The 27307-nt window shown below is 43.4% G+C and overlaps 1 protein-coding gene across 4 annotated transcripts in view; it reads left to right on the top strand.

Moving 5' to 3' along the window:
• LOC139387984 (disabled homolog 2-interacting protein-like) overlaps positions 1-27307 on the top strand; it is a 181175-nt gene that overhangs the window by 101216 nt on the left and 52652 nt on the right. The window lies entirely within an intron of this gene.

The raw sequence follows: 27307 nt of genomic DNA, 5'->3' as shown, positions 1-27307 counted from the left end.
TTTGGCATGCTCTCTCTGAAGCGGTTGTGTGGCGTGCTCTCTCTGAAGTGGTTGCGTGGTATGCTCTCTCTGAAGTGGTTGCGTGGTATGCTCTCTCTGAAGCGGTTGCGTGGTATGCTCTCTCTGAAGCGGTTGCGTGGTATGCTCTCTCTGAAGTGGTTGTGTGGCATGCTCTCTCTGAAGCGGTTGCGTGGCATGCTCTCTCTGAAGCAGTTGCGTGGCATGCTCTCTCTGAAGCGGTTGCGTGGCATGCTCTCTCTGAAGCGGTTGTGTGGCGTGCTCTCTCTGAAGTGGTTGTGTGGCGTGCTCTCTCTGAAGCGGTTGTTTGGCATGCTCTCTCTGAAGCGGTTGTGTGGCGTGCTCTCTCTGAAGCGGTTGCGTGGCATGCTCTCTCTGAAGCGGTTGTGTGGCATGCTCTCTCTGAAGCGGTTGTGTGGCATGCTCTCTCTGAAGCGGTTGCGTGGCATGCTCTCTCTGAAGCGGTTGTGTGGCATGCTCTCTCTGAAGCGGTTGCGTGGCATGCTCTCTCTGAAGCGGTTGTGTGGCATGCTCTTTCTGAAGCGGTTGCGTGGCATGCACTCGGGGAAAAAGTCAACCCTATACCTATCAGACCAAAATGACCCCACATCCATGCTCTTTACACTGTACGCCCCGCGGACATACAAGAGTTCAATAAATGCTTTGAGTTCGTCCAATAGACATGTCCCACGTACTGTTTCCTTGTCTGTGCGCAAGAGCAACAGTACAATCAATCTCTGATGTGCTGCAACATCTGCATGTCACTTAAGCTCGTCACTCGTTTCTACCCAAACCGTGCCATCCCTCCCAGACTCCTGTCTCACCGTGGCAGTGGGGATCACCGTCTTATTTGTCTCTGTTATGGCTTTTCTGCGGCGAGGCTCAGGGATCACAGGCGGCGGGTCGAAGTCAACACCAGAATCAGATGAAGACTCTTCATCGGCAACATCGATTTCAAGCTCAATATCCCGTCCTCCATCCGACTCCAGCTCATCTAAATTCTGCAGCATTTGCAATGCTGTCAGTGTGTCCGTTTGTTTCGTTCGTCTTTCCATTGGGAACTATACACGTTGTATGTTGTTGAAAGATGATTGGAATCTGTGTGGGTAGCTGCACAGGTAACCTAACTGACAATAGTGAAGGTAAACTGGAGGTCACGGGTCAGGTGACAAGAGGAATGGATGAGACTGAGGCAGGAATTCCTTTAACCATAAAGTGGCATATTTACTGGGTAGTTTGTCTGTGCTGCATCACAAAAGAAACAGAATAACATGTATCCAATCCAATCAAATCATAACAACCATTCTCGTTATTAACAGAATGAGGTCATTCAGCAATAAGGTTCCATAGGAATTCAATATGAATGGAGAATGGAGTCACTTAGGATCATAACCATTCATCATAATCATGAGAAGGATCATGCAAATAAATCGATCAGTGATCCGTTATTCCATCTCTAATCACTTTGACATCAGAATTGATCAGTTCAGCAAACAATGATGACGTTTCATATTTCATCCTTTCAGGTTTGTCTTCATATGTACATGTAATTTCATTACATATTAACCAGATATCAATGGCACAATTGGCCTGTGATGATCTGTAGGGCCATGGCCATTGTCCGTTGACATAACCCAATAGGTTTGAAGCGTGCGCTCCAAGCCGCGCTCCGCGGTAATACCTATATACAATAACTGATGGTCCACTCTCCCGATCGCCACAGGTAGTTCAGATGAAATGTAACAGATTCGGGGGATTTACATTGATTCATGGACGCACAGAATGTCTGGATTAGACGGAGTTGAGGGAGAGAAAGCAGCGAGGTCGGGTGGGGGGTCGATTTCCTCCTTTTAATAAGTTGAGATCTGTCGGACCTAATTAAAGCGCCCCTGGCCCAGCTGAGCAAGTGGCCATGAATTAAAGGACGATTCCATCAACTCCAAGGGCCGTTCTACAGTTGTACTCAGTGTCTGACTTGACTCTCCCAGATGAAATTATATACAATTTCCAGCCTTTTATAATAAAATAATGTGATCGCCCACAACTCTTCATCATCAGTACACCTTTGTTCTAAATTGCAATCATCCTCTACACCCTCATCATTCAGATCAGTCAAATTCGATCACCATCTTCACCCTCCTCATCATTCAGTTCATTGAAGTCACACGAACCATTGTCAGTGTCTGTCTGGTTTCTATCGCCCATTCATCCACTGACCACAAAATAGCATATTTAAACGTTCCGTTTATTATGTTACTCGTTTTTTGCTTAGTAGCCAGAGCACTGCTGCCGCGCGACTGGCCATGTGCTGAATGCAGGGACAGCACAAATATTATTTAAAAAAGTTTTTGTACATAGATCTGCCCCTCGCGAATTTTGAGAATTATTTGACAAAGGTAAGTATCATAGAAACGGCAGAATATGCTCTTTCTGATGCTATATAGAAATCCAAATGTTTTACCTGCGTGTGACTAGAGGAGGATTTGATAAAGTGATGCTACCTTTCTCCTAATGTACAGTTTGACAAATGATTAGGCCTAATATTGTGACTCATCAGATTACCGTCGATTTAGTCTGGTCTATAGGCTAACTCTTATTATGCGTGAAATGATTCGGAGTAGTTTGTAGCTTTTCGATGGGCCGGCTGTGCAGTCGGACTGGCTTTGTTTGTTCTCCAGCAACAGTAGCATGTTTTCGTTTCCCTGACAACAAATTTGATTAGCAACAGAGTTACAGTAAATCGAACAGTCCCGTAACCCGCTTATTTTAACAAAGTAAAACGTAAAAGAGAATGATATCAAGGCGCGGCAGTCAAATTATTAACATGAGGGCCATCACTGACAAATAGGCACAACACAAACTCATCATTACGCGATTGTTCTAAAGGGATTCCACCTCTTCATTCTCATCATTCAGTTAGGCCTAATTTGAAATTACACTGTGAAGTAACTTGCCCAATTGTCGCCCATTCCATCCGTTTGTCAACTCATTCAGTGGGCTGGACTCGTTTTCGTCGCTGGATAGAGTCAAGGATATGTTTTGCATTATTCTTAAGGCCTACTGCCACATGTAGTACGTTTTCGTTTCCCTTACAATAAATGTGATTAGTAATAGTGTTATAGTAAATAAAACCGCCCCATAACAGCTTATTTAAAATAATTAAAACTTTAAAGAGAATGGCATCAACCATGGGCAAATTATTTGCTGCTGATAAATAGGCACAACACTCATTACACTATTGTTTGACTAGATATTAACAGAGAGGATATGGTGAGGGAGGTAGAAATGAATGTTGGCTGTGAAGAGGTCAACACCAAGGACAGTGTCTTTCTGAGGATCTTTTACTTCCTCTCTCCACAACTCTCTCCCTCAATTCCCCCCCCTCTCCTCTCTCCCCATTGCTACTGCCCCTCAGCGGTCTGTGGGTCAGAGGGCACACTTCCTGCTCCAACGTGCGGCTTCCTCTGCGAGATTGGAAACCAACCAATCGGTCTCTCTCTCTGAGTTGGTGTCGTAGGGTACGTTCTTCTACCCCATCTCGCGCTCTCTTTCTCCACATCCTCTGTTTGCACCGTGCTGTGTATTTGGGATCAAATACTTTGGGATCGCCTTGAGGCCAAGGGGTGAGCTATGAGCTGACGCTGGTCTATGTCTATGCATGACGGTCTCCTGTTAATCATGTAGTTCATCGAGCCTGGTATTCACACTCATGTCTCCTGCTCTTTCCATACGCATGTTTTTCCCAGACACGGTGCGTCGCTCGTCTCACAAGTCAAGACTGGAAAGTGGGGCGAGCGGCAATGGCTAACCAAACGGGTCTCCCAAGGCGTAATGGATATGCTTTCCTTCTGACTGTCATCCTCATTGACCTCTGACCCCTGAACTGATGGGTTCATTAAGGGTCCTTTATCAGCCTGACCTTTGACCGCGTTCATGCATCCCAGTTACCGTGGCAACACGGAAGGTCAGGGAGTTCATCTGTAAGGCCTCTTTACTCCTGCTGGGCTTACTGTGACTCCCTGCCACACACAGACACCGAGTCGTGTACAGCTAACCTTGTGGGGACACAAAATTCAAAATCCTACATTCCCTAACCATAAACCAACCCTAACTTGAACCCCGAAACCTTAACCCTAAACTTTAACCCTAAACCTAACCCTAAACCTAGCTCCTAACCCTACACCTAATTCCAACACTAATTGTAACCTTAAACCTAAAACCCCCTTAGAAATAGCATTTGACCTTGTGGGAACAAACCAAATGTTGGTCATATTTCTGTTTGTTTACTGGTCCCCACAAGTATAGTTAAACACGTCCACACACACACACAAAATGATTATAGCTTTGGCTAGTTCCGCAATCCCACTCCGTGTTCTCAGCAAATGGAAACAGTTTGGTATATTCTATTCATCATCTGTCTGTCATTTCCTAAAGTGGTCATCGCTGGAGAGGGACATAATAATATAAGCTGGTGGTCGGCTCCGCTTTGGTCCAGTCCGGTCAGCTCATCCTCTGGTCTGTTGAAGTGGACAGCTGCTCTGCTACTTAAAACCACGAGGACCATGACATCATGCTGTCAGTCTGTGAGGCAACCAGCTGTACAGTTGCAGCTGAATAGGCTGTGTCCTCTTTCCTCTCTGTGTCCTATAGCAGGTGTTACACAGAATACGCAGAAAACCTCCCACCCAGCATGTAACGTGATCTGTCATAGTAATCTGTGTGTGTGGTGCGTGTGTGCATATCTGTGTGTGTGTTATATCTGTGTGTGTGTGTGCGTGTTGGCTTGGTTTCCTCTGGTGACCTCTGCACCCAAGCCCCGGCTGTGTTGGATCCACAGCAGATGTTGTTTAACCACAGGACTTCAGCTCCCAGACAGCACTACCCATAATGCACTGCTGCTTTGCTGTGAGTCAGTGAGCCAGGTATCCCGACGGGCTCCTAAAGGGTCCTGGCAGAGAGCGATAAAGAGCCAGAGAGATGATGTCATTTACAGCCAACACAGCTTCCTGGTCTCTTTGTGTCACAGCCCTCAAAAAAGCCCCTCTCTTTTCCCTCTTGCTAGAACTAATTCATGTCTCTGTGTTCAGCTGTTCCGTGCTTTCACGTCTCCTCAGTGAGACAGGCAGCAGGCTCAAAGAGAAAGGATGTGTTTGCTGTTGTTATTCCTCATGAAAGGGAAGACGCACGGTATGGCTAAGTCTTTCATCCCTTGTTGTCTGGTTCAGGGCTGCTTGGGGCACCTGTCTCCCCCCCCCCTCCCTCTCCCTGGTGTAATCCCCATATTTTGTCTTGTGTGCATTAGCCTCTGAGAGAATGAGAGAGTGCGTGGTCCTCTCTTCTTCCTCTGTCAGTACCAGGCTAGATGGCACTAATGCAGCAGCACCAGACCGCCCTGCTCTGTCTGTTCTCTCTCTCTCTCCCGCCCTCTCTCTCTCTCTCTCTCAAAACCAATCAAGGCCACCCATTGTGTCAGATGGCCATTGGGTAATTATTAGATCTGGCTGAGGCTTCTATGGGAAGAGATTCCACTGTAAGGAGCATCATTTAGTTGCCTGGGATGGCTGATGCTGCATTAACTCAATGGCTCCAACTGAGGCGAAAAGTGTCTCGTCTTGAGTGTATTGCGTAGCTTCTCTCAGTCCCTAGAGTTGCCTGAGGTATCGCAGTCTGAAACAGTGAGTTGGATCTGGTCTGTCTGTCTGTCTGATTAACAGAAGCGTTCTGGTTCTAAGGTCCGTATCTAGACGTCAGTGGTTCCGTCAACGGATCCGCTCACACACAACCTCCATTCCATTCCAGTGATTCCTGACAGGATCCCTCCGTTCTGTTGTCGGAGGAAGGCAGGAAGGGCGGTTATCTCTCTCTCTCTCTCTCTCTCTCTCTCACTGCAATTGACAGCTGGCAGGTGGACACACACAGACACACAAATATCAGCATCCTTGCATCCATATAAAAATGATTAAAAAAATGACCGCTTTGAGATGAGTCAACAAAAAACGTACACGCCAAAACAGCACCGTGCCGAGATCTGTTGTGAGGAGACCTGCGGGACTCATTATTCCATCTGAACAGAGGGAAGGAGGAAACAGCACATCTGTTCTGTTCTGGCCAACAGAGAGAGAGAGATGGAGCCTGTGACAGATTGTATGGCGGCGTGACAGACAGACAGACAGACGGCCAGTCTGATAGTTGTGTTTTCTCTGCTACAAAGACAGCCTCAACGTCAAGGCGAATGGGACTAATGCACATTTACTGTGTGGCTGGGTGTGTGAATAATCGCTTTTTTGTTGATGTGTGTTTTGTAATCGTGTGTGTGTGACCGTTGATTTGTATGTTAGTGTTTGTGCTGTGGTGCATGCCCAATTTTACCTATGGCCGACTAGCTAGCTGGCTGGAGGTTTCAACCACAGCATACGCTATAGAGGAGCTCACTACAGCTCATACCCATTACCCAATTACCTCTGTAGTCTTGAGAAGCTCTTATCCAATCAGTTCACCTAATCAGCTGTCCTATCCTATCTCTATTCTCTGCACCTCATACCCAATCAACTTGGCTTTTACACTAATCAACTCACTGTTCTCAACCTCTTTGCCAATCGGCTTTATTGAGCTTGCCAACGTCATTTTTTGGGGCCAAGGGGACTTATAGAAACCTACCTGTATTCATTGTGTATGTATGCATTATTTCTGTGTTCACTACAGTCAGTGCTGCAAATATTGACATGAGAGGAGAGGCCAAATCCTCTCCCAGGGTGTGTGTGTGTGTGTGTGTGTGTGTGCAGAAGCATTTATCAAATGTGAAACACGTTGCTGGGCCGAAAGCAGAGTGCCATGTCAACAGAGGGTCCAGTCCAGCTGCTGCTGTAAGCCAAAGAGTTTCCAAACAAACACAGGCCTCGGTGTTAACGCTGTTCTCCATGAAGTCTTCTCTGTTCATCAGACCGGCCGGCCTACTGCCTTACTGCTCTCGTCCCTTTTTTTTCTGCTTTCGACGAGCGACAGCCAATTGATACGACCAAAGTGTGGTAAAGCATGGTTGTTGTTTTGATGGTGTAGTGGTTTTCTGAGTTATCGGGTGGAGTGATTATTCTCTCTGCAGTACTTTACCCACCTATTTACAGTTGGTTAGCTGTCAAATGTATCTACAGTCCCTGGTGGAGCACTCAGTCAGTCAGCGTGGTGTTACTCCTTAAGTGCCCTGACGCCTCTGTGGCCCAGAGCGATTAGGGTTCCTACCAGAAACTCAGTCTGATCGTTTACTACAACAGAGAAACAGGACGCAGACTCTGGCCGGGTAGTTTCAAAACCTCTTAGAGTGTATTACTCCTCTCTCCTAACCAGGTTTCCATCGACCCAGGCCTGCTCCGGATTGGATAGTGTGACGGTGGGCTCTGGGCTGGGTAGTTAGGGCTGGACAGGGCCTGGCGAGGCCGGTGGAAAGGCTGCCTGCTAAGTGAATCATCAGTGTATTCTGAGAAGAATACAGACGGCCATTCAGGCCGATCGATAAGACGGTGGAATGGAGCCGGGCCTTGGCCAACCCCCGCTCGCTGATTACTCACTGTACAACCATGCATCTCAACGTCACACACTGCTCAACGACAGACACACAAGGGTGTGTGTGTGTGTGGGCTTTTGTGTGTGTGTGTGTGTGTGTGTGTGTGTGTGTGTGTGTGTGTGTGTACACACATCTTTGTCTCTGGGTGCATGTTCTTGTATATAAAATTGGTTTCCTCTTTCCTATTTTTTATAGTATCTCTCCATACACAGCCTTTCTGTATTTATGCACCAACCTCTCTCTGAGAGTCGGAGGGAATATTCTGGCTGGGAGAAATAAGGCTTCTCTGCTCTATTCCTGCTCTGCCTCTGAAATATTTACATGGACAGAATAGAACCCAGAGGACTGGAGACAGAGAGGATGAGGAGGAGACGAGACTCCCCACCCTGTCGAGAGAGAGAGAGAGAGAGAGAGAGAGAGAGAGAGAGAGAGAGAGAGAGAGAGAGAGAGAGAGAGAGAGAGAGAGAGAGAGAGAGAGAGAGAGAGAGAGAGAGAGAGAGAGAGAGAGAGAGAGAGAGAGAGAGAGAGAGAGAGAGAGAGAGAGAGAGAGAGAGAGAGAGAGAGAGAGAGAGAGAGAGAGAGAGAGAGAATTCTCAAGGACAAAGGAGGATGTTAGCTGAGAGTAAATGATGTTGGGGGATGGAAAGGAGGAGAGGATAGGATGGGCTGGGGAGATTGTAAAGCTAGTTATCTGTGGATGAGCTGAGGTATGAAAAGGCACACATACAGTTGAAGTCGGAAGTTTACATACACCTTAGCCAAATACATTTAAACTCAGTTTTTCACAATTCCTGACATTTAATCCTAGTAAAAATTCCCTGTTTTAGGTCAGTTAGGATCACCACTTTATTTTAAGAATGTGAAATGTCAGAATAATAGTAGAGAGAATGATTTATTTCAGCTTGTTGATTTTCTTTCATCACATTCCCAGTGGGTCAGAAGTTTACATACACTCACTGAGTATTTGGTAGGATTGCCTTTAATTTTTTTTACTTGGGTCAAATGTTTCGGGTAGCCTTCCACAAGCTTCCCACAATAAGTTGGGTGAATTTTGGCCCATTCCTCCTGATAGAACTGGTGTAACTGAGTCAGGTTTCTAGGCCTCCTTGCTCGCACACACTTTTTCAGTTCTGCCCACACATTTTCTATAGGGTTGTGGTCAGGGCTTTGTGATGGCAACTCCAATACTTTGTTGTCCTTAAGCCATTTTGCCACAACTTTGGAAGTATGCTTGGGGTCATTGTTCATTTGGAAGACCCATTTGAAAAAAAGCTTTAACTTCCTGACTGATGTCTTGAGATGTTGCTTCAATATATCCACGTCATTTTCCTCCCTCATGACGCCATCTATTTTGTGAAGCTCACCAGTCCCTCCTGCAGCCAAGCACCCTCACAACATGATGCTGCCACCCCGTGCTTCACGGTTGGGATGGTGTTCTTTGGCTTGCAAGCAGCCCCCTTTTTCTTCCAAACATAACGATGGTCATTATGGCCAACAGTTCTATTTTTGTTTCATCAGACCAGAGGACATTTCTCAAAAAAGTACAATCTGCAGTTGCAGACCGTAGTCTGGCTTTTTAATGGCGGTTTTGGAGCAGTGGCTTCTTCCTTGCTGAGCGGCCTTTCAGGTTATGTTGATATAGGACTCGTTTTACTGTGGATATAGATACTTTTGTACCTGTTTCCTCCAGTATCTTCACAAGGTCCATTGCTGTTGTTCTGGGATTGATTTGCACTTTTCGCACCAAAGTACATTCGTCTCCTTCCTGAGTGGTATGACGGCTGCGTGGTCCCATGGTGTTTATACTTGCGTACTATTGTTTGTACAGAGGAACGTGGTACCTTCAGGTGTTTGCAAATTACTTCCAAGGATGAACCAGACTTCTGGAGGTCTACAATTTTGGGCTGATTTCTTTTGATTTCCCCATGATGTCAAGCAAAGAGGCACATAGTTTGAAGGTAGGCCTTGAAATACATCCACAGGTACACCTCCAATTGACTCAAATGAAGTCAATTAGCCTATCAGAAGCTTCTAAAGCCATGACATAATTTTCTGGAATTTTCCAAGCTATTTAAAGGCACCGTCAACTTAGTGTATCTAAACGTCTTACCCACTGCAGTTGTGATATAGTAAATTATAAGTGAAATAATCTGTCTGTAAAATTTGTTGGAAAAATGACTTGTGTCATGCACAAAGTAGATGTCCTAACCGACTGCCAAAACTATAGTTTGTTAAGAAGAAATTTGTGGAGTGGTTGAAAAATGAGCTTTAATGACTCCCACCTAAGTGTATGTAAACTTCCGACTCCAACTGTACATTACAGGGAATCTACTCTGATGCAGGAGCTATAAGCATCACTTCTCAGAATGCATTTTATTTGACATGCATGTTAACAGCTTCTTTCGTAGCACTATTACGTTGTGGGGGAGGTGCCTATCACATAATACAAATAAACTGCTATACAATCAGATGACATTGCCAGCAGCATACCACCCTGCATCCCACTGCTGGCTTGCTCCTGAAGCTAAGCAGGGTTGGTCCTGGTTGGCCCCTAGATGGGAGACCAGATGTTGCTGGATGTGGTGTTGGAGGGCCAGTAGGAGGCACTCTTTCCTCAGGTCTAAAATAAATATCCCAATACCCCAGAGCAGTGATTGGGGACATTGCCCTGTGTAGGGTGCTGTCTTTTGGATGGGACGTTAAACAGGTGTCCTGACTCTCTGTGGTCACTAAAGAGCCCATGGCACTTATCGTAAGAGTAGGGGTATTAACACTGGTGTCCTGGCTAAATTCCCAATCTGGCCCTCATACCATCACGGTCACCTAATCATCCCAAGCTTACAATTGGCTCATTCATCTCCTCTCCACTGTAACTATTCCCTAGGTCATTACTATAAATGAGAATGTGTTCTCAGCCAACTTACCTGGTAAAAAAATAAACATTTCATATTGGTATTCATATGTTCACCTTCATTCTAATTTCCCCCCGTATAGAGTGATGTCTGTGGAGAAAAAGAGAGAGAGGAAGTCATCTTGTGTTTCGTCAATGGCTGTTTCCTGTGTGTGTTGTGCTGTTTGTTTTGAAGAGCAGGACGTGTAGCTGTAGTGGAGTGTTTTGAAAGATGTTTCCTGTCTAACGCACGTTGCTCCAGCCAGACATAATCCTCCAAAACCTCTTGGCTCTTCCATGAAAAACAGCACAGCATGGTCTGCCAGTCAATATTGTCTCTCTCTCTGCTTCCACACCCAGAGGAACGTACAAAAACACCATCCCAAAAAATAAATATTTGATCGAAATTCTTTCATTGTTGGGGAAGATGAAAAATGCAATCTGTTTTTGTACCTCCCTCCCTGTCTCTCTGTCTCTCGACTCCAATCTAGCAGACCTGGAAGCAGCGCAGCAATGAATATAAAGACAAAATGTGATTGTTCGTGTTTGACTGGTGTCCAAACTCTCTTCTCTACCCAGCTGTCTGTCTGTCTGACAGAGACCAGAGCAGAGCAGTACTTTATCTGAGGCCCATCTGGTGCCACATGAGGATTCCTCCTCTTATTCCTCTTTGAGTTAGAGGACGCACGCTATGTTTGGCCCTAGCAGGGGCCGGTACAGGGCCGGCTTCCGTGTTGATTGACAGGTCAAAGCACTAACAGGATGGAAGTGAGTGTTAGGGCTTGTTCCAGTCTGAAGTTTGAAGCTCCATCTGAAGAGTCGGAGGTGCTTTCCTCGGTCTTCCTGTCATTCTGGATCGGGTCAGGAAAATTGATGTTCCAGATGTGTCTGACTAGCCAGGGTCCGTGGAGGGAGGGAGAAAACAACTAGAGAAGCATACCCCGCCAGCTAGTTGTGGGGCTCTGTTCACAAATACTAACAGACCCCACAGAGCCCCAGGACAGCAACACAATTAGAGCCAGCCAAATTACGAGAAAACAAAAAGAGAAATACTTGACACATTGGAAAGAATAAACCCAAAACCAAAGCAAATTGGAATGCTACCTTGCCCTAAACAGAGAGTACACAGCGGCAGAATACCTTACCACTGTACTAGGACTGACCCAAATTAATCGACTGGTCGATTGTTTTGTTGTGAGGCTGTTGGTCGACCGAGATTGTTTTAGTCGAACAGTAACAAATATATATACTGTATATATATATAATATATATATATATATATATATATGCACTGCTCAAAAAAATAAAGGGATCACTAAAATAACACATCCTAGATCTGAATGAATGAAATATTCTTATTAAATACTTTTTTCTTTACATAATTGAATGTGCTGACAACAAAATCACACAAAAATTATCAATGGAAATCAAATTTATCAACCCATGGAGATCTGGATTTGGAGTCACACTCTAAATTAAAGTGGAAAACCACACTACAGGCTGATCCAACTTTGATGTAATGTCCTTAAAACAAGTCAAAATGAGGCTCAGTATGTGTGTGGCCTCCACGTGCCTGTATGACCTCCCTACAATGCCTGGGCATGCTCCTGATGAGGTGGCGGATGGTCTCCTGAGGGATCTCCTCCCAGACCTGGACTAAAGCACCCGCCAACTCCTGGACAGTCTGTGGTGCAATGTGGCGTTGGTGGATGGAGCGAGACATGATGTCCCAGATGTGCTCAATTGGATTCAGGTCTAGGGAACAAGCAGGCCAGTCCATAGCATCAATGCCTTCCTCTTGCAGGAACTGCTGACACACTCCAGCCACATGAGGTCTAGCATTGTCTTGCATTAGGAGGAACCCAGGGCCAACCGCACCAGCATATGGTCTCACAAGGGGTCTGAGGATCTCATCTCTGTACCTAATGGCAGTCAGGCTACCTCTGGCGAGCACATGGAGGGCTGTGCGGCCACCCAAAGAAATGCCACCTCACACCATGACTGACCCACCGCCAAACCGGTCATGCTGGAGGATGTTGCAGGCAGCAGAACGTTCTCCATGGCGTCTCCAGACTCTGTCACGTCTGTCATATGTGCTCAGTGTGAACCTGCTTTCATCTGTGAAGAGCACAGGGCGCCAGTGGCGAATTTGCCAATCTTGGTGTTCTCTGGCAAATGCCAAACGTCCTGCACGGTGTTGGGCTGTAAGCACAACCCCCACCTGTGGACGTCGGGCCCTCATACCACCCTCATGGAGTCTGTTTCTGACCGTTTGAGCAGACACATGCACATTTGTGGCCTGCTGGAGGTCATTTTGCAGGGCTCTGGAAGTGCTCCTCCTGTTCCTCCTTGCACAAAGGTGCAGGTAGCGGTCCTGCTGCTGGGTTGTTGCCCTCCTACGGCCTCCTCCACGTCTCCTGATGTACTGGCCTGTCTCCTGGTAGCGCCTCCATGCTCTGGACACTACGCTGACAGACACAGCAAACCTTCTTGCCACAGCTCTCATTGATGTCCCATCCTGGATGAGCTGCACTACCTGAGCCACTTGTGTGGGTTGTAGACTCCGTCTCATGCTACCACTAAGAGTGAAAGCATCGCCAGCATTCAAAAGTGACCAAAACATCAGCCAGGAAGCATAGGAACTGAGAAGTGGTCTGTGGTCACCACCTGCAGAACCACTCCTTTATTGGGGGTGTCTTGCTTGCCTAATTGCCTATAATTTCCACCCGTTGTCTATTCCATTTGCACAACAGCATGTGACATTTATTGTCAATCAGTGTTGCTTCCTAAGTGGACAGTTTGATTTCACAGAAGTGTGATTGACTTGCAGTTACATTGTTTTGTTTAAGTGTTCCCTTTATTTTTTGGAGCAGTGATATATATATATATATATATATATACTCTACCGTTCAAAAGTTTGGTATCACTTAGAAATGTCTTTGTTTTTGACAGAAAGTCACCTTTTTTGTCCATTAAAATAACATCAAATTGATCAGAAATACAGCGTAGACATTGTTAATGTTGTAAATGACTATTGTAGCTGGAAATGGCAGATTTGTTATGGAATTTATCATTTCAGTTTATCATTTTAAAAGGCTAATTGATCAGTGGAAAACCATTTTGCAATTATGTTTGGTTGAGGACGGTACATCCTGTATAAACACAAACTCACTTCCTTGACAACAGCTCTGCACTGCTCCGTGAAGCGCAAGAAGTCCATATATAAAGCCCTGACTTCTGCTGAGGCCACATCACTGTAAATTCTGCATGGCCCAATGCAGACGTCGGATGACCATGCACCCAGATGCACAATGCACTTCTCTCTCCGGAATGCGCTCTCTCCCGCCAATTTGTGCACATTCATTGTTTCATAACTTCAAGCTTTGCTTGTTGGTGTATATCAATTCCCCATTATCAATTCCCCATTACATAGAGTGCCTTCGGAAAGTATTCAGACCCCTTGACTTTTTCCGCATTTTGTTAGGTTACAGCCTTATTCTAAAATTAACGAAATATTTTTTCCCCTCATCAATCTACACACAATACTCCATAATGACAAAGCAAAAACAGGTTTTAGGAATTTTTGATATTTCTTATTAAAATAATAATCCTAAAATCTCCCCGATTGCTCAGTTTGGTCGGGCTCCAGCTCTAGGAAGAATGATGGAGGCCATTGTGTTCTTTGGGACCTTCAATGCTGCAGAAATGTTTTGGTACCCTTCCCCAGATCTGTGCCTAGACACAATCCTGTCTCGGAGCTCTACGGACAATTCCTTCAACCTCATGGCTTGGTTCTTTCTCTGACATGCACTGTCAACTGTGGGACCTTATATAGACAGGTAATTGCCTTTCCAAATCATGTCCAATCAATTGAATTTACCACAGGTGGACTCCAATCAAGTTGTAGAAACATCTCAAGGATGATCAATGGAAACAGGAGGCACATATAAGGGTCTAAATACTTATGTAAATAATGAATTTCAGTTTTTTAATATTAATACATTTGCAAAAAAAATCTAAAAAACAGTTTTTGTCATTATGGGGTATTGTGTGTAGATTGCTGATGAAATTGTTTTATTTAATCAATTTTAGAATAAAGCAGTAACGTAACAAAATGTGGAAAAAGTCAAGGGGTCTGAATACTTTCCGAAGGCACTTTATATCACCAGTAGTTCACCTTTTAATTCCTATAATTTCTGATCTACAATTCTTGTTACTTTGGTCACTGTAATTCTTTTAATGCATTCAATATATTATTTTTCCAGTCTTCCCGTTCTCATTGTCGGACTGGACACGTTGTTTGCTGAGTGCACAACCTATGCTACACTTGTGAGAAACAAGTTTAAGTTTATGTCATTCCATTTACCAGTTTTGTCAATTTAGTCATTGTCTTTTATTTGAGGTAAGGATGCACACACATAGAAGTAGGCCTATAGGCTACCTGAGAAATCTTTACAGCTCTCTCCCTTTTGATAACCACTCAGTGTGAAAGTGAAAAACATCATGCTCCGAAAAATAGGCCTACTTGATTACTTCTTATCACTGCTTATGCTGAAATATGTTCCGGTACTAATTTCAAAATCAAATCAAATCTAATTGTATTGGTCACATACACACGGTTAGCAGATTGTGCTCCTAGTTCCGACAGTGCAGTAACACCTAACAAGTGTTCTAACAATTCCACAACATCTACCCAATACACACAAATCTAAGTAAAGGGATGGAATAAGAATATGTACATATAAATATATGGATGAGTAATGACAAAGTGGCATAGGCAAGATGCGGTAGATGTTATAAAATACAGTATATACGTTGGAGATGAGTAATGCAAGATATGTAAAAACATTTAAAGTGGCATTGTTAAAGTGACTAGTGATCCATTTATTAAAGTGGCCAATGATTTTGAGTCTATGTAGGCACCAGCCTCTCTGTTTTCAGTGATGGCTGTTTAACAGTCTGATGGCCTTGAGATAGAAGCTGTTTTTCAGTCTCTCGGTCCACGCTTTGATGCACCTGTACTGACCTCGCCTTCTGGATGGTAGCGGCGTGAACAGGCAGTGGCTTGAGTGGTTGTTGTCCTTGATGATCTTTTTTGCCTACGTGTGACATCAGGTGCTGTAGGTGTCCTGGAGGGCAGGTAGTTTGCCCGCGGTGATGCGTTGTGCAGACCACACCACCCTCTGTAGAGCCTTGCGGTTCTGGGTGGTCTAGTTCCCGTACCAGGCGGTTTTAGGTGACAAGCCACATTTCTTCAGCCTCCTGAGGTTGAAGAGGCGCTATTGCCTTCATCACTGTCTGTGTGGGTGGACCATTTCAGTTTTTACCGTGATGTGTATGCAGAGGAACTTAAACCTTTCCACCTTCTCCACTGCTGTCCCGTCGATGTGGATTTTGGGGTGCTGGTACTGTTCATATTTAGTTGCAGGAGCTCCACAATACTTTTAAACTAATATTCTATAAGAGGAACAGGAGCTCAAGCAGTAGAACATTTGAGGTGTCGGTACTCAACTCAGGCGAGCTCCTGCCCAAGTCAAGCACGGCTTCTTCTCACTTGTGCAAATAGCCTACAGATGTGTCTGTCCCGCACTCACTGGCGGGTAAACTCCGAGGGCCCAGAATATTTTATACAATGATGCAAGTCCGCTAGCGCCAGCTTCGGGGCTGTACCTGACTTAATAGTTGATACAATGTTTCAAGTTCGTTGCAGACAGGCCATGTGTAGCCAGTGTGATTTATAGGATATTTATTTTTATCATGATATTTTCTACCTGCAGGCTGCAATGTTTTTATTTGTTGGCTCTATGTAGGCTATTTTTACATAGTTGGCAATATAAGTAACTTTTTAGGTTTGTAACATTTTCATTTAGATTTGGATATCATTTTGATTAACCACTTGACAATGATTTTGAGATATGAAGACGTTATTATAAATTAAATGAAACTGTTTCACGTAAATGTGCATCTTAAAACCATAACTAGCACCCAGATCGGTAGAAATGGTAAGATAAATTGGCATTCAACATGAGAAAGGTTGTTGACTCCTCGTGTAGCCTATTACCGGCAACTTCAGGAGAGTAATGGCAGAATCTGTGAAAGCAGAGTGGGATGAGAATAGTTGGGTCAGGTTAAGTTTGATTTTTTTCTGGTTATCTAGATCTCTGGCGCCTTCGTGAGACATTAGTCTTATTTCATCAAACCTTAAGCTTTAAGCATCAGATAAGCTCGATGCATATAGTTGGTTGAATTATTTTTAAAAAATTCAACCAATCGATTGGTCGAAAGAACAATTGTCTGGGACAGCCCTACTATGTACACACTCAGTGAGCATAGCCCAGCTCTTGAGAGAGGTCACCATAGGCAGACCTGGCTCTCAAGAGAAGACGGGATATGTGGCCACTGCCAGCAAAATTATTTGGAAACCGAGCTGCATTTCCTAACCTCCTGCCAAATGTACATCCAAATGTACATCCATATACGAGACACGTTTCCCTCAATTTAGACAAAACCACAAAGAATTCGAACACAAATACAATTTTGACAAACTCACGTACAGTGCCTTGCAAAAGTATTCATCCCCCTTGGCGTTTTTCCTATTTTGTTGCATTACAACCTGTAATTTAAATGGATTTTTATTTGTATTTCATGTAATGGACATACACAAAATAGTTCAAATTGGTGATGAGAAATGTAAAAAAAATGTATTTTTTTAAACGGAAAAGTGGTGCGTGCATATGTATTCACCCCCTTTGCTATGAAGTCCCTAAATTAGATCTGGTGCAACCAATTACCTTCAGAAGTCGCATAATTAGTTAAATAAAGTCCACCTTAGATTGCACAAAGTGTCACATGATCTGTCACATGATCTCAGTATATATACACCTGTTCTGAAAGGCCAAGCAAGTGGCACCATGAAGACCAAGGAGCTCTCCAAACAGGTTAGGGACAAAGTTGTGGAGAAATACAGATCAGGATTGGGTTATAAACAAATATCTAAAACTTTGAACATCCCACAGAGCACCATTAAATTCATTATTCAAAAATTGAAAGAATATGGCACCACAACAAACCTGCCAAGAGAGGGCCGCCCACAAAAACTCACAGACCAGGCAAGGAGTGCATTAATCAGAGATGCAACAAAGAGACCAAAGATAACCCTGAAGGAGCTGCAAAGCTCCACAGCGGAGACTGGAGTATCTGTCCATAGGACCACTTTGAGCTGTACACTCCACAGAGCTGCGCTTTACGGAAGAAACAGCCATTGCTTAAATAAAAAAATAAGAAAACATGTTTAGTGTTTACCAAAGGCATGTGGAAGACTGGTACTGGTACTCAAACATATGGAAGAAGGTACTCTGGTCAAATTAGACAAAAATGTAGTTTTTTGGCCATCAAGGAAAACGCTATGTATGGCGCAAAACCAACACCTCTCATCACCCCAAGAACACCATCCCCACCTTGAAGCATGGTGGTGGCAGCATCCTGCTGTGGGGATGTTTTTCATCGGCAGGGACTGGGAAACTGGTCAGCATTGAAGGAATGATGGATGGCGCGAAATAAAGGAAAATTCTTGAGGGAAACCTGTTTCAGTTTTCCAGAGATTTGAGACTGGAACTGAGATTCACCTTCCAGCAGGACAATGACCCTACGCATACTGCTAAAACATTTAAAAGTCTTGGAATTGCCTAGTCAAAGCCCAGACCTCAATCCAGATGAAAACCTGTGGTATGATTCTCCCTCAACCATACTTTACAGTTGGGATGAGGTTTTGATGTTGGTGTGCTGTGCCTTTTTTAGTCACAACGGTAGACAAACATAGTGTGCTTAAACTAATAACACACAAATTATTGTATTTTTCTTGTCTGTTTTCTTGAATACATAATAGGTTGGTTGGAAAAAGTATGTGGACCCCTAGGCCAGAGGTGTCCAAACCTGTTCCTGGAGAGCTACCATCCTGTAGGTTTTCACTCCAACCCTCATCTAGCACACTTTCTAATAATTAGCTGGTTGATAAGCTGCACCAGGTTAGTTACAACTGGGGTTGGAGTTAAAACATACAGGAAGATAGCTCTCCAGGAACAGGGTTGGACACCCCTGCCCTAGGCTAATTACTTTTTGGAGTCAGGAGTCAGTTAACCTGGAGTCCAATCAATGAGACGAGATTGGAGGTGTTGGTTAGATCTGACCTGCCCAACAAAAACACTCACAAAATTTGAGTTTGCTATTCACAAGAAGCATTACCTGATGTAAACAATGCTTCAAACGAAAGAGATCTCAGAAGACCTAAGATTAAGAATTGTTGACTTGCATAAAGATGGAAAGGGTTGCAAAAGTATCTCTAAAAACCTTGATGTTCATCAGTCCACGGTAAGACAAATTGTCTATCATTGGAGAAAGTTCAGCACTGTTGCTACTCTCCCTAAGAGTGGCCGTTCTGCAAAGATGATTGCAAAAGAGGTTAAGAAGAATCCTAGAATGTCAGCTAAAGACTTACAGAAGTCTCTGGAACATGGTAACATCTCTGTTGATGAGTCTATGATACATAAAACACTAAACAAGAATGGTGTTCATGGGAGGACACCACAGAAAGAAAAAAAAACATTGCTGCACGTCTGAAGTTCGCAAAAGAGCACCTAGATGTTCCACAGCGCTTCTGGCAAAATATTCTGTGGACAGATGAAACTAAAGTTGAGTTGTTTGGAAGGAACACACAATACTATGTGTGGAGAAAAAAGGCACAGCACACCAACATCAAAACCTCATCCCAACTGTAAAGTATGGTGGAGGGAGAATCATGGTTTGGGGCTGCAATGCTGCCTCAGGGCCTGGATAGCTTGCTACCATCGACGGAAGAATGTATTCCCAAGTTTATCAAGCTATTTTGCAGGAGAATATAAGGCTATCTGTCCACCAATTGAAGCTCAACAGAAGTTGGGTGATGCAACAGGACAACAACCCATAAGACAGAAGTAAATCAATAAAGAACGGCTTCAACAGAAGAAAATACGCCTTCTGGAGTGGACCAGTCAGAGTCCTGACATCAACCCGATTTAAAATGCTGTGGCATGACCTCGAGAGCGGTTCACAAAAGACATCGTAAGAATATTGCTGAACTGAAACAGTTTTGTAAAGATGAATGTTTAAAAATTCCTCCTGATCATTGTGCAGGTGTGATCCACAACTACAGAAAACGTTTAGTTGAGTTTATTGCTGCCAAGGAGGGTCAACCAGTTATTAAATGCAACGGTTCACATACTTTTCCCACCCTACACTGTGAATGTTTACACGGTGTGTTCAATAAAGACATGAAAACATATAATTGTTTGTGTTATTAGTTTAAGAAGACTGTGTTTGTCAGGTGTTGTGACATAGATGAAGATCAGATCAAATATTATGACCAATTTATGCAGAAATCCAGGTAATTCTAAAGGGTTCACATACTTTTTCTTGCCACTGTACATAGCTTATGTAAAATTGTAAATGTTATACTACATTTTCTTCCCCACTAATTGTATAGGTAGCCTAGTGGTTAGTGTTGGACTAGTAACCGAAAGGTTGCAAGATTGAATCCCCGAGCAGACGAGGTAAAAATCTGTCGTTCTGCCCCTAAACAAGGCAGTTAACCCACAGTTCCTAGGCCGTCATTGAAAATAATAATTGGTTCTTAACTGACTTGCCTAGTTAAATAAAGTAAAAATTAAAATAAAAAAAATATTTGAAACGTTGTTATTCTCCTTGTGTGTGTAGTGTTTACTGTTAAGTGTCGGATTGTTTTTGTCTTTGTTTTGTTTAACTTGCAATGTTAGTTTTTGTTGTTGTTGCATGTTTCTCTTGCCAATAAAGCCACTTTGATGAGAGAGAGCGAGAGAGAGAGAGAGATACACATGAAGGCTGACCAGCGGATACGAGGACAAAGCTGGCTACCATTACAAAGAGCTTCCTAGGGTTATAATCTGCAGCTATAGCTGCTCCGTCCTCTCCATGCCTTTTTTTTCTTCCTGCAATGCTATTATACTAGAGAACCAGGACTAGGGCATACACAGATACACACAGGATTAGCATGTAAACCTTCCATAGAGAGCATTATTAAACAAATAGTTCCTCTCATTACAGAGTATATTGGCCCAGATTGCTGTCAGTGGACCAGAGGCTATTGGCTAATGTTTGCGCTAGCTGCATCAGTCAGGAGAGAGTCAGGGGCTAAATGCTAGTGATGAATGTTAGCACTAGCTGTATCAGTCAGGAGAGAGTCAGGGGCTAAATGCTAGGGATGAATGTTAGCACTAGCTGCATCAGTCAGGAGAGAGTCAGGGGCTAAATGCTAGTGATGAATGTTAGCACTAGATGCATCAGTCAGGAGAGAGTCAGGGGCTAAATGCTAGTGATGAATGTTAGCACTAGCTGCATCAGTCAGGAGAGAGTCAGGGGCTAAATGCTAGTGATGAATGTTAGCACTAGCTGTATCAGTCAGGAGAGAGTCAGGGGCTAAATGCTAGTGATGAATGTTAGCACTAGCTGCATCAGTCAGGAGAGAGTCAGGGGCTAAATGCTAGTGATGAATGTTAGCACTAGCTGTATCAGTCAGGAGAGAGTCAGGGGCTAAATGCTAGTGATGAATGTTAGCACTAGCTGCATCAGTCAGGAGAGAGTCAGGGGCTAAATGCTAGTGATGAATGTTAGCACTAGCTGCATCAGTCAGGAGAGAGTCAGGGGCTAAATGCTAGTGATGAATGTTAGCACTAGATGCATCAGTCAGGGGCTAAATGCTAGTGATGAATGTTAGCACTAGCTGCATCAGTCAGGGGCTAAATTCTAGTGATGAATGTTAGCACTAGCTGCATCAGTCAGGAGAGAGTCAGGAGCTAAATGCTAGTGATGAATGTTAGCACTAGCTGCATCAGTCAGGAGAGAGTCAGGGGCTAAATGCTAGTGATGAATGTTAGCACTAGCTGCATCAGTCAGGAGAGAGTCAGGGGCTAAATGTTAGTGATGAATGTTAGCACTAGCTGCATCAGTCAGGAGAGAGTCAGGGGCTAAATGCTAGTGATGAATGTTAGCACTAGCTGCATCAGTCAGGAGAGAGTCAGGGGCTGAATGCTAGTGAGGAATGTTTGCGCTAGCTGCATCATCCACAGAGACTTGTCCTGGAGAATCAGAGGCTAAGTGCAAATGGATATTGTTAGCCCTAGCTGCATAATCTACAGAGGCTAATGACTAATTATAGAAAGTATTCACACCCCTTGACATTTTTCAAAAATGGTGTTACAAATTGGGATTAAAATGGATTTAATTGTATTTTTTCCTACAATCTACACAAAACTATGTAATGTCAAATTGGAAAAAAATGCACTGGGGGGGCTTCATGAAAAATAGAACTAGTATATCAAATCACATTTTATTTGTCACATGCGCCGAATACAACAGGTGCAGGTCTTACCATGAAATGCTTATTTACAAGCCCTTAACCAACAATGCAGTTCAAGAAATAGTGTTTAGAAAATATTTAAGTAAAACATTTAATTGAAAAATTAACAGAAGAAAATTAAATAACAATAACGAGGCTATATACAGGGGGTATGTGCGGGGGTACAGGTTAGTCAATTTAATTTGTAAGGTGACTATGCATAGATAATAAACAGTGAGTAGCAGTAGTGTAAAAACAGGGGGGGGGGGGGGGGGGGGGGTCAATGTAAATTGTCCGGGTGGCCAATTGTGTAGCAGTCTTATGGCTTGGGGGGTAGAAGTTGTTAAGGAGCCTTCTGGTCCTAGACTTGGTGCTCTGGTACCACTTGCCATGAGGTAGCAGAGAGAACACTCTATTACTTGGGTGACTGTAGTCTATTTTTGGGGTTTTCCTCTGACACCGCCTAGTATATACAGTACCAGTCAAAGTTTGGACACACCTACTCATTCAAGGGTTTTTCTTTATTTTTACTATTTTCTACATTGTAGAATAATAGTGAAGACATTGAAATGATGAAATAACACATATGGAATCATGTAGTAACCAAAAAAGTGTAAAACAAATCTAAATATATTTATATTTTAGATTCTTCAAAGTAGCCACCCGTTGCCTTGATGACAGCTTTGCACACTCTTGGCATTCTCTCAACCAGCTTCACCTGGAATGCTTTTCCAAAAGTCTTGAAGGAGTTCCCACATATGCTGAGCACTTGTTGGCTGCTTTTACTTCACTCTGCAGTCCAACTCATCCCAAACCATCTCAATTGGGTTGAGGTCGGGTGATTGTACAGCACTCCATAACTCTCCTTCTTGGTCGAATAGTCCTTACACAGCCTGGAGGTGTGTTGGGTCATTGTCCTGTTGAAAAACAAATGATAGTCCCACTAAAACTAGATGGGATGGCTTATCGCTGCAGAATGCTGTGGTAGCATGCTGGTTAAGTGTGCCTTGAATTCTAAATAAATCACAGACATTGTCACCAGCAAAGAACTCCTGTCACACCTCCTCCTCCATGCTTCACGGTTGGAACCAAAAATCTCAAATTTGGACTCATCAGACCAAAGGACAGATTTCCACCGGTCTAATGTCCATTGCTCGTGTTTGTTGGCCCAAGCAAGTCTCTTCTTCTTAATGGTGTCCTTTAGTAGTGGTTTCTTTGCAGCAATTCGACCATAAAGGCCTGATTCACAGTCTCCTCTGAAAAGTTGATGTTGAAATGTGTCTGTTACTTAAATTCTGTGAAGCAGTTATTTGGGCTGAAAATTCTGAGGCTGGTAACTCTAATGAACTTATCCTCTGCAGCAGAGGTAACTCTGGGTCTTCCTTTCCTGTGGCAGTCCTCAAGAGAGCAAGTTTAATCATAGCACTTTATGGTTTTTGCAACTGCACTTGAAGAAACAAAACATTTTCCGATTTGACTGACCTTCATGTCTTAAAGTACTGATGGACTTTTAATTTTTCTTCGCTTATTTGAGCTGTTTTTACCATAATATGGACTTTGTATTTTACCAAATAGGGATATCTTCTGTATACCACCCCTACCATGTCACCACACAACTGATTGGCTCAAACGCATTAAGAAGGAAATAAATTAACTTTTAACAAGGCACACCTGTTAATTGAAATGCATTCCAGGTGACTACCTCATGAAGCTGATTGAGAGAATGCCAAGAGTGTGCAAAGCTGTCATCAAGGCAAAGGGTGGCTACTTTGAAGAATCTCAATTGTGGGTGAAGAATCACAGTCGTGGTTGAACAGGGAGTACAGGAGGGGACTAAGCACTTACCCCTGAGGGTCCCCAGTGTTGAACATCAGCATGGCAGATGTGATGTTGCCTACCTTTACCACCTGTGGCCAGCCCGTCAGGAAGTCCAAGATCCAGTTGCAGAGGGAGGTGTTTAGTCTTAGGGTCCTTAGCTTAGCAATGAGCTTTGTGGGCACTATGTTGTTGAACGCTGAGCTGTAGTCAATGAACAGCATTCTTACATAGGTGTTCCTTGATTAGTTAACTATTCAACCCCATGACGCAATACATGTTAGAATCACCTTTGGCAGGATTAAGTCAAAACTGTTACTAGGCCACTAAAGAACATTCAATGTCGTCTTGGTAAGCAACTCCAGTTTATATTTGGCCTTATGTTCTAGGTTATTATCCTGCTGAAAGGTGAATTTGTCTCAGTGTCTGTTGGACAGCAGAATGAACCAGGTTTTCCTCTAGGATTGTGCCTGTGCTTAGCTCAATTCATAATTTATCCCCCTCAAAAAACTCCATAGCCCTTGCCGATGACGAGCATATCCATAACATCATGCAGCCACCACCAAGCTTAAAAATATGAAGATTGGTACTCAATGATGTGATGTGTTGGATTTGTCCCAAACATGATGCTTTGTATTCAGGACAAAAAGTTAATTTCTTTGCCATTGGCCTCATGGTGAAACCCCTGAGCGGTTTCCTTCCTAGGGTGACTAGTGTGTATTGATACACCATCCAAAGCGTAAAGGGATATTCATTCTCCTTCCAGACTCATATTAAACATCTCCAATCCAAAATCAAATCTAGAATCGGCTTTCTATTTTGCAACAAAGCCTCCTTCACTCACGCCGCCAAACTTACCCTAGTAAAACTGACAATCCTACTGATCCTCGACTTCGGCGATGTCATCTACAAAATAGCTTCCAATACTCTACTCAGCAAACTGGATGCAGTCTATCACAGTGCCATCCGTTTTGTTACCAAATCACCTTATACCACACACCACTGAGACCTGTATGCTCTAGTCGTCTGGCCCTCGCTACATATTCGTCGCCAGACCCAATGGCTCCAGGTCATCTATACGTCTATGCTAGGTAAAGCTCCGCCTTATCTCAGTTCACTGGTCACAATAACAACACCCACCCGTAGCACACGTTCCAGCAGGTATATCTCACTGATCATCCCCAAAGCCAACACCTAATTTGGCCGCCTTTCCTTCCAGTTCTCTGCTGCCAGTGACTGGAACGAATTGCAGAAATCGCTGAAGCTGGAGACCTATATTTCCCTCACCAACTTTGAACATCAGCTATCTGAGCAGCTAACCGATCGCTGCAGCTATACATAGTCCGTCTGTAAATAGCCCATCCAATCTACCTACCTCATCCCCATACTGTTTTTATTTACTTTTCTGCTCTTTTGCACCATTATCTCTACTTGCACATTATCATCTGCTCATTTATCACTCCAGTGTTAATCTGCTCAATTGTAATTCTTCACTCCTATGGCCTATTTATTGCCTACCTCCTCATGCCTTTTGCACACACTGTATATAGACTTTCTTTTTTTCTACTGTGTCACTGACTTGTTTATTGTGTTATTGGCTTGTTTGTTGTTTATTCCATGCGTAACTCTGTGTTATTGTCTGTATCACACCGCTTTGCTTTATCTTGGCCAGCTCACAGTGATACATTAAAACTTGTTCTCAGCTAGCCTACCTGGTTAAATAAAGGTGATATAAAAAAATAAAAAATTCTGATAGGTTCCCTCATTGGAAAACCTCCCTGGTCTTTGCGGTTGAATCTGTGCTTGAAATTCTCTATTTGATGGATGGAGCCTACAGATAATTGTATGTGTGGGGTACAGAGATTGGGTAATTATTTTAAAAATCATGTTCAACACCGTTATTGCACACAGAGTGAGTCCATGCAATTTATGTGACCTGTTAAGCAAATTTTCCCTCCTGAACGTATTTAAGCTTGCCACACCAAAGCGGTTGAACACTTATTGACTCAAGACATTTCAGCTTTAAATGTTTTATTCATTTGTTGAACTTTCTAAAAACAAAATTCCACTTTGACATTGCTGGTATCTCAATGTAATTCATTTTAAATTCAGGCTGTAACACAACAAAATGTGGAAAAATGGCGCAGCTCTCCATCTCTAGAGGCGTAGTGCATACATGTCAATTATCATATATAGGTGGTATAGCTGTTGATCTTGTTTTAAGTTGGGGGAGAACAGAATTGTGGATGCTTCGAGCTAATTAGCCGGTTAGGACCAAACGGTAATTAGCTTGGTACGGCACTCAAATATTGTGCAGAATATTATGTTTAATTTACTGTCTGTATTATCCCTGTGATGGAGCCTTTTTTCATTGGCTGATGCAGGTGCTTGATTCTATAGCTGGCTTAACCATTCTTCCCTGTGTGATGACATCATCAGTGGTGGCCTTTAAAGTGTCCCAGTATTGTGTGTGCTTTCCAGTGGCTTTATACATGTCTCATAAGATCATACTGTATATAGTAGGGATCATCAACTAGATTCAGCCGCGGGATGATTTGGAACATAATTACAAATCATTTGTAGACTGCGAATTGACAGTAAGAAATTCCAAACATGCATAATATTTGACTAAAACATCATTTCAGACCATGCTTACATTTGTGTACGGTCACGTATCTCTCTACTATGTGTGGGAATACTTGGGAACAGATTTCTTCAATTAAAATCACTTGGAGCTGATTTCCTGGTGTTGTTACAGTCTATTATGTCCAACAATGAAAATGCTAATCCGGTTTGGGAACCCTGCTATATAGGATGTGTGTAGGATTTTGATTTGGGCTGTATTGTTGACTGTCGGTGTGACAACATCAAAAGTGGCCATGATACGATTGTGTGTTAATGGGAACCTCCCTCAGCTTCTGCAGCACTACCATCTTATCAAAGACTATATTCTCTCCATAGAACTGTAACTGAACAGAACAGTCTTTTGTGTGTTTTCAGGTGGCAGTAGAAAGCACTCTCTTGGACAGAGCAAGTGGGTCGATATCAAACACCGTGCCGAAAGAAACCTCTTTGTTTTTCCATTCTTCTGTGGCTGAAAGATGGATGCGGGCTTTAAGTCAGCCTTTATTTGAACTGAATGTACTGAGTGTGAGCACTCAAGAGCATTGTAGTCAGCTAGCTGGTATAGGTGTGTGTGTGTGTGTGTGTGTGTGTGTGTGTGTGTGTGTGTGTGTGTGTGTGTGGAGCTCCGTAAAACAACACTGTAATTAATGAAACAATTGGCCCTATCTTAATGAGTCTATATTTCCTCATTCAATAATTTGCAAATACTGTATATATATTTTTTTGTCTGCCAAAGTTTTTTGAAAATGTAATAAAATTCTCCTTCTGACAACAGAAAACTAAAAAATGAGTTTGAATGGCCATGCTTTTCTTTACAACACTTCACTCGCTGTATATAGACAATAAGATTAAACAGCATATGGTTTGAGAGGTAGATCGAAGGCGAGACAGGGCACAACACAATATATAGTTGTTGTTTAACAGAGATGACGAAAGAGAGATTTCTCAAAGTACCTGAGAACATGTTAGCTGAATGTGTGAGTGAACGTGTGAGGGA

The sequence above is a fragment of the Oncorhynchus clarkii genome, chromosome 29 (genome assembly GCF_045791955.1).
Source record: "Oncorhynchus clarkii lewisi isolate Uvic-CL-2024 chromosome 29, UVic_Ocla_1.0, whole genome shotgun sequence".
NCBI classification, from domain to species: Eukaryota; Metazoa; Chordata; class Actinopteri; order Salmoniformes; family Salmonidae; genus Oncorhynchus; species Oncorhynchus clarkii.
The sequence above is the reverse complement of the archived record's forward strand: the minus strand, read 5'-3'. Positions and strand labels throughout refer to the sequence as shown.